Here is a 7170-nt window from a genome sequence, read left to right as displayed (position 1 = left end):
AAATGAGGGTATTTGTATTCCCAATATACTCTTTGAATTCCCAGTCAGACAATGGCACTGTATACCAGTAGTAAAAATTGTGGGTGCACGTAACCCCAATATATTCTTTGAATTCCCAGTCAGACACTGGCACTATATGGCAGTAGCAAGAAATGAGGGTATTTGTATTCCCAATATACTCTTTGAATTCCCAGTCAGACAATGGCACTGTATACCAGTAGTAAAAATTGTGGGTGCACGTAACCCCAATATATTCTTTGAATTACCAGTCAGAAACTGGCACTATATGGCAGTAGCAAGAAATGAGGGTATTTATAACCCCAATATATTCTTTGAATTCCCAGTCAGACAATGGCACTGTATACCAGTAGTAAAAATTGTGGGTGCACGTAACCCCAATATATTCTTTGAATTCCCAGTCAGAAACTGGCACTATATGGCAGTAGCAAGAAATGAGGGTATTTGTATTCCCAATATACTCTTTGAATTCCCAGTCAGACAATGGCACTGTATACCAGTAGTAAAAATTGTGGGTGCACGTAACCCCAATATATTCTTTGAATTACCAGTCAGAAACTGGCACTATATGGCAGTAGCAAGAAATGAGGGTATTTGTATTCCCAATATACTCTTTGAATTCCCAGTCAGACAATGGCACTGTATACCAGTAGTAAAAATTGTGGGTGCACGTAACCCCAATATATTCTTTGAATTACCAGTCAGAAACTGGCACTATATGGCAGTAGCAAGAAATGAGGGTATTTGTATTCCCAATATACTCTTTGAATTCCCAGTCAGACAATGGCACTGTATACCAGTAGTAAAAATTGTGGGTGCACGTAACCCCAATATATTCTTTGAATTCCCAGTCAGACACTGGCACTATATGGCAGTAGCAAGAAATGAGGGTATTTATAACCCCAATATATTCTTTGAATTCCCAGTCAGACAATGGCACTGTATACCAGTAGTAAAAATTGTGGGTGCACGTAACCCCAATATATTCTTTGAATTCCCAGTCAGACACTGGCACTATATGGCAGTAGCAAGAAATGAGGGTATTTGTATTCCCAATATACTCTTTGAATTCCCAGTCAGACAATGGCACTGTATACCAGTAGTAAAAATTGTGGGTGCACGTAACCCCAATATATTCTTTGAATTCCCAGTCAGACACTGGCACTATATGGCAGTAGCAAGAAATGAGGGTATTTGTATTCCCAATATACTCTTTGAATTCCCAGTCAGACAATGGCACTGTATACCAGTAGTAAAAATTGTGGGTGCACGTAACCCCAATATATTCTTTGAATTACCAGTCAGAAACTGGCACTATATGGCAGTAGCAAGAAATGAGGGTATTTATAACCCCAATATATTCTTTGAATTCCCAGTCAGACAATGGCACTGTATACCAGTAGTAAAAATTGTGGGTGCACGTAACCCCAATATATTCTTTGAATTCCCAGTCAGAAACTGGCACTATATGGCAGTAGCAAGAAATGAGGGTATTTGTATTCCCAATATACTCTTTGAATTCCCAGTCAGACAATGGCACTGTATACCAGTAGTAAAAATTGTGGGTGCACGTAACCCCAATATATTCTTTGAATTCCCAGTCAGAAACTGGCACTATATGGCAGTAGCAAGAAATGAGGGTATTTGTATTCCCAATATACTCTTTGAATTCCCAGTCAGACAATGGCACTGTATACCAGTAGTAAAAATTGTGGGTGCACGTAACCCCAATATATTCTTTGAATTCCCAGTCAGACACTGGCACTATATGGCAGTAGCAAGAAATGAGGGTATTTGTATTCCCAATATACTCTTTGAATTCCCAGTCAGACAATGGCACTGTATACCAGTAGTAAAAATTGTGGGTGCACGTAACCCCAATATATTCTTTGAATTACCAGTCAGAAACTGGCACTATATGGCAGTAGCAAGAAATGAGGGTATTTATAACCCCAATATATTCTTTGAATTCCCAGTCAGACAATGGCACTGTATACCAGTAGTAAAAATTGTGGGTGCACGTAACCCCAATATATTCTTTGAATTCCCAGTCAGAAACTGGCACTATATGGCAGTAGCAAGAAATGAGGGTATTTGTATTCCCAATATACTCTTTGAATTCCCAGTCAGACAATGGCACTGTATACCAGTAGTAAAAATTGTGGGTGCACGTAACCCCAATATATTCTTTGAATTCCCAGTCAGACACTGGCACTATATGGCAGTAGCAAGAAATGAGGGTATTTGTATTCCCAATATATTCTTTGAATTCCCAGTCAGACAATGGCACTGTATACCAGTAGTAAAAATTGTGGGTGCACGTAACCCCAATATATTCTTTGAATTACCAGTCAGAAACTGGCACTATATGGCAGTAGCAAGAAATGAGGGTATTTGTATTCCCAATATATTCTTTGAATTCCCAGTCAGACAATGGCACTGTATACCAGTAGTAAAAATTGTGGGTGTATATAGCCCCAATTCTATTGCTAGGGGACTTGCAGGGTATTTCTGGGGTGAAGGTGGGGGGGCACACCGTTGGAACGGGTATCGGGGTATATATCGGGTATACGGGAATACACTGACAGTGTATTCCATTCAGGATCCTGGGAAAGCTGGGTTGCGGCGATTGAGCCCGTCAGTGCCACGTTACACTGACAAGCTTCTCCCTGGAATTTAGCTCTTACAAGAGCTGTTGGTTGTCTTCTCCTTCCTATCCTAGCCTGTCCCTGCCTACCCAGAATCTAAGCCCTAGCTAGCTGGACGGAAACCTCCGTCCTCGGTGAATTGCAAGCTCAGAATGACGCGAAGCTGGGCGTCGCTGTTCTTTTAAATTAGAGGTCACATGTTTTCGGCAGCCAATGGGTTTTGCCTACTTTTTTCAACGTCACCGGTGTCGTAGTTCCTGTCCCACCTACCCAGCGCTGTTATTGGAGCAAAAAAGGCGCCAGGGAAGGTGGGAGGGGAATCGAGTAATGGCGCACTTTACCACGCGGTGTTCGATTCGATTCGAACATGCCGAACAGCCTAATATCCGATCGAACATGAGTTCGATAGAACACTGTTCGCTCATCTCTAGTCTCCAGTCGTCTGCGATGGCAGTCTATCCAGGAGCCCACACTCTGACTTTCACTATCCCCAGGGGGAGTCAGGTTCAATTCCTCGATGCCCCTCCCAGTTCTTCCAAACAACAAAACATATGGGGCATAGCCGGTGGTAGAGTGAACGCGATTATTATAAGTCCACACCAATTCTGCTACATAATTGGGCCAGTGGCTCTTGCGATCATCTTCTAATGTGCGTAGCATCTGTAATAGAGTCCGATTGAACCTCTCACAGGCTCCGTTTCCTTGTGGATGGTACGGAGTGGTTTTTGACCTTTGCATGCCATAGATTCTCTGCAGCTCCCTCATGACACTGCCCTGAAAGCAGGCCCCTTGATCAGAGTGTATTCGTTTGGGACAGCCATACACTTGGATAAAGTTTTCACTGATGGCTTGCGCAGCTGATGCAGCCGTTTGATCTTTGGTGGGCGTCACCACTGCAAACTTGGTGAAATGATCCGTCATCACAAGACAGTACTGATAGCCCCGATGTGAATGTCCAATCTTCAGATAGTCAATCATAAGCACTTCCAATGGCTCCTTGGTAACAATGGTTTGCGTTGGCGCTCTCTGTGTCAGGGACTTGCTTAGCTCACAGGCACGGCACAACTTGCAGGCTTTTTCTACTGTCCGGAGAAGTTGGGGACAGTATACTATCCTTTGCAGCCATTGGTACGTCTTATCCGGTCCAAAGTGGGCCCCCTTCTCATGAGCTTCCTGAGCCAGGGGTAATGCCATTTTCTGCGGTATCACCACCTGCCATCGCTCCTCTAGCTCAGCCGCCAAGTACACTCTGCGATACAGCAGCCCCTCTTGCATAGACAACTTCTCCCACTGGCTCAAAATCTGGAGGGTCTCGTGTGATAATTCTTCCCGTACCTTCTTGCTTGGTTTCCTCTGTTGAGTCACCCATTCCCTCACCCTCACTAACTCTGGGTCAGAAGACTGCACTTTGATCCATTCTTCCCTGGATTGGCCCAGTAGCCGTGAAGATGTTCCTGTTGTTATTTCCAAAATCCGAGCCTCTACAACCTTTGAGGTGAACTTGCGGAAATCTGGAATTTCATCTTCTTCCAATTGTTCATCTATTTCTCCCACAGGAACTTCTGAGGTGACTCGAGAGAGCGCATCAGCATTTTGGTTCTCATGTTTTGAGCGGTACTGTACATGGTAGTCATACTTGGATAAACGTGCTATCCACCTTTGCTCCATGGCTCCCAACTTGGCAGTGGTGATGTGTGCCAGGGGGTTGTTGTCCGTGTATACTTCAATCCGGGCTCCAGCGAGGTACTCGGCAAACCTTTCAGTGATTGCCCACACTAACGCCAGCAGTTCCAAGCGAAAAGAGCTGTAATTCACAGGATTACGTTCTGTTTCTCGTAACGTACGGCTGCCGTAAGCAATTACACGTTCAACGCCCTCTTGTACTTGTGACAGTACTGCGCCTAGTCCGTAAAGGCTTGCGTCGGTATATAACCGGAAGGGAAGATTGTAGTCTGCATATGCGAGGATAGGGGCGCTGGTCAAGGCTTGTTTTATTTTGTCCATAGCTTCCGCTTGTCGAGGTCCCCAGTTGATCCTTTGTGTTTTCGGCCCTCTCGCAGTCCCTCTGAGTAATTCGTGCAAGGGTTCTGCCAACTTCGCAAAGTTCTTGATAAAGCGGCGGTAATGACCCGCTAGCCCAAGGAATGCACGAACTTCCCTCAATGTGGTCGGTGTAGGCCACTGTTGCACTGCTCTCACTTTGTCATCTGAAGGTTGTATTCCAGCTTCGGACACTTTGTGCCCCAGATATTCGATTTCTCTCTGAAAGATTCGACACTTCTTAGGCTTGAGTTTAAGCCCATGTCCCCGCAGGCGTCGGAACACTTGGCCTAACTGGTCTAGATGTTGTGTAAAGCTTGCAGAATATACCACGATATCATCCAGGTATATCAGGGTAGCTTCAAAGTTCATGTCTCCTAGACAGCTTTCCATAAGGCGCTGAAAGGTTCCCGGGGCATTACTCAGTCCAAACGGCATTCGGTTGAATTCAAAGAGCCCCATGGGCACAATGAATGCAGTCTTGGCTTTGTCTTTCTCTGCCACAGGGACCTGCCAATACCCACTGGCCAAGTCCAGAGAGGAGAAGTAACGGGCTTTTCCCAAGGCGGTCAATGACTCCTCTATACGGGGCAGCGGGTAAGAATCTCGGATTGTACAACTGTTCAGTTTGCGGTAATCAACACAAAACCGAGTGGACCCATCCTTTTTCTTAACCAGCACAATCGGGGCAGCCCAAGGGCTCTGACTTTCTCGTATCACCCCGCTCTTCAGCATCTGCGCAAGTAATTCCTTTACTTCTTGATAGTACTTTGGGGGTATCTGTCGATATCTCTCTCTGCTGGGGGGAGCCTCCCCAGTGGGTATCTCATGTTGAATTTTGTTGGTACAACCGAAGTCCTCCTCGTGTCGAGAGAACGTGGCCTGATTTTCCCAGATAAAATTTTCTATAGTTTTGGCCTCTACAGGAGTAAAGGGTGTGAGGTCTGCTCCCATCTGTCCTAGGATAATGCGGCTGTTCCACTGTTCAGTGGGATCCTCTCTTTCTTCAAAGGATACGGACAAGGCCCAGGCTTCTCCCTCTATTGGTTTCAGCTCAATTGTCTCAGTACTTGCTACTTCTTCAGGCGCCAAATAAACATGTCCCAAGACGACACCCGGTGTGAGCGTGAGGGCTTGATCACTTGTATTCACACACCGCAAAGGGACTCTTCCATCTCTCACCGTGGCTAAAGTTCGTGCCACCAATGGATCAACTCTATCCTCTTCGAGGAATATGGGCTCCACCAAAACTTCCATACCATCTAGCTTCCGGTGCGCCCCAACAGGTAACGTGAGGACAGTCTCTCGATTTGGTGGTAAAGTTATCTTGGTCCGCCTTGGTACGCGGATCTTTCCTACTGGATATCGATTCCCGCCATTCCTCCTCAAACTGCTGGTGCGGATAAGGTGCTGGAAAACTTTCTGCGTGGGTCTGTCATTAGCGGTCTGCTTCCAGTAATCAGGTCCTTCTTTGTTGAAAAGCAGCTGATCCAGCTCCTTCAAAATATTCATGCCCATGATGGCTGGCACCACCCTGTTGTACTGTCCTTCCGTTAATATAATCCCCTTCTGGCCTAAGTCTTGGCCACAAGCACGCACCGCCATCCACACGACTCCCACTACTGGAATAGGTAGATTGTTAGCGGCCATCAGCTTGATATGGGCTCTCTTGTCAATGGACATGGTCCGTCCAAAGTGTTGATAGAAGAATTGTTCTGGCATCGTGGTCACCTGAGACCCCGTATCTAGTAGGCATCTCACTTTCTTCCCTTCAAATTCAGCCGTAATCGTTGGAGTGTTTGCAACTATATCTTCAGGGCATTTATCTCCCATACTGTCCGTTTGTCCTCCCGCCATACGCCCAACTATGGAGGGAGGTTCTAGTTTAACGTCGGAGTCCCCTGGGGTCCCCTCTTCTCAGGGCAGCGACTTGCCATGTGGCCCCACCTTCTACAGTCCCAACACTGATATTCTCTAGCGGGTCTCTGTCGCCTTTGATCAAACCGGTCTCTCTTTTCTTGCTCTGATGCTATGCGAGTGTTTGGCTGCGCGGCCGCTGGTCTTGTTGCTACCACTTCAGTCATTGGCGTTCTGGCTTGTAATTGCATAAGCTTCAGCTGCTCTTGAAGGGCTAATACAGTCTCTTGCAGAAGATCTACTTGTTTTTCCAGCCGACTTGGCTCTCTGGGCCCCTCACTCGGGACTACCCTATGCGTTCGGACCTCACTCCATCTATTCGGTGGGTCATGGTCTTCAGCCTGCGTGCATGAGACTGCCTCTTCTAATATCTCTTGGAAAGTCAGTTTTTTCTCTACTCTGATTCGTTCCCGGAGGGCGCTTTTAATCAGTGGATTGTATAGTCCTCTAAGAAATTGATCTCGCAGGGTGCGATCGGCATATCCGGGAGTTTGTGCTAGCTCTGGCTCTGCGGCAAGAATTCGCCTCATAATTCTCTGAAGTGCAT

Source organism: Leptodactylus fuscus, chromosome 3 (genome assembly GCF_031893055.1).
Source record: "Leptodactylus fuscus isolate aLepFus1 chromosome 3, aLepFus1.hap2, whole genome shotgun sequence".
NCBI classification, from domain to species: domain Eukaryota; kingdom Metazoa; phylum Chordata; class Amphibia; order Anura; family Leptodactylidae; genus Leptodactylus; species Leptodactylus fuscus.
Note: the sequence above shows the minus strand (reverse complement) of the source record.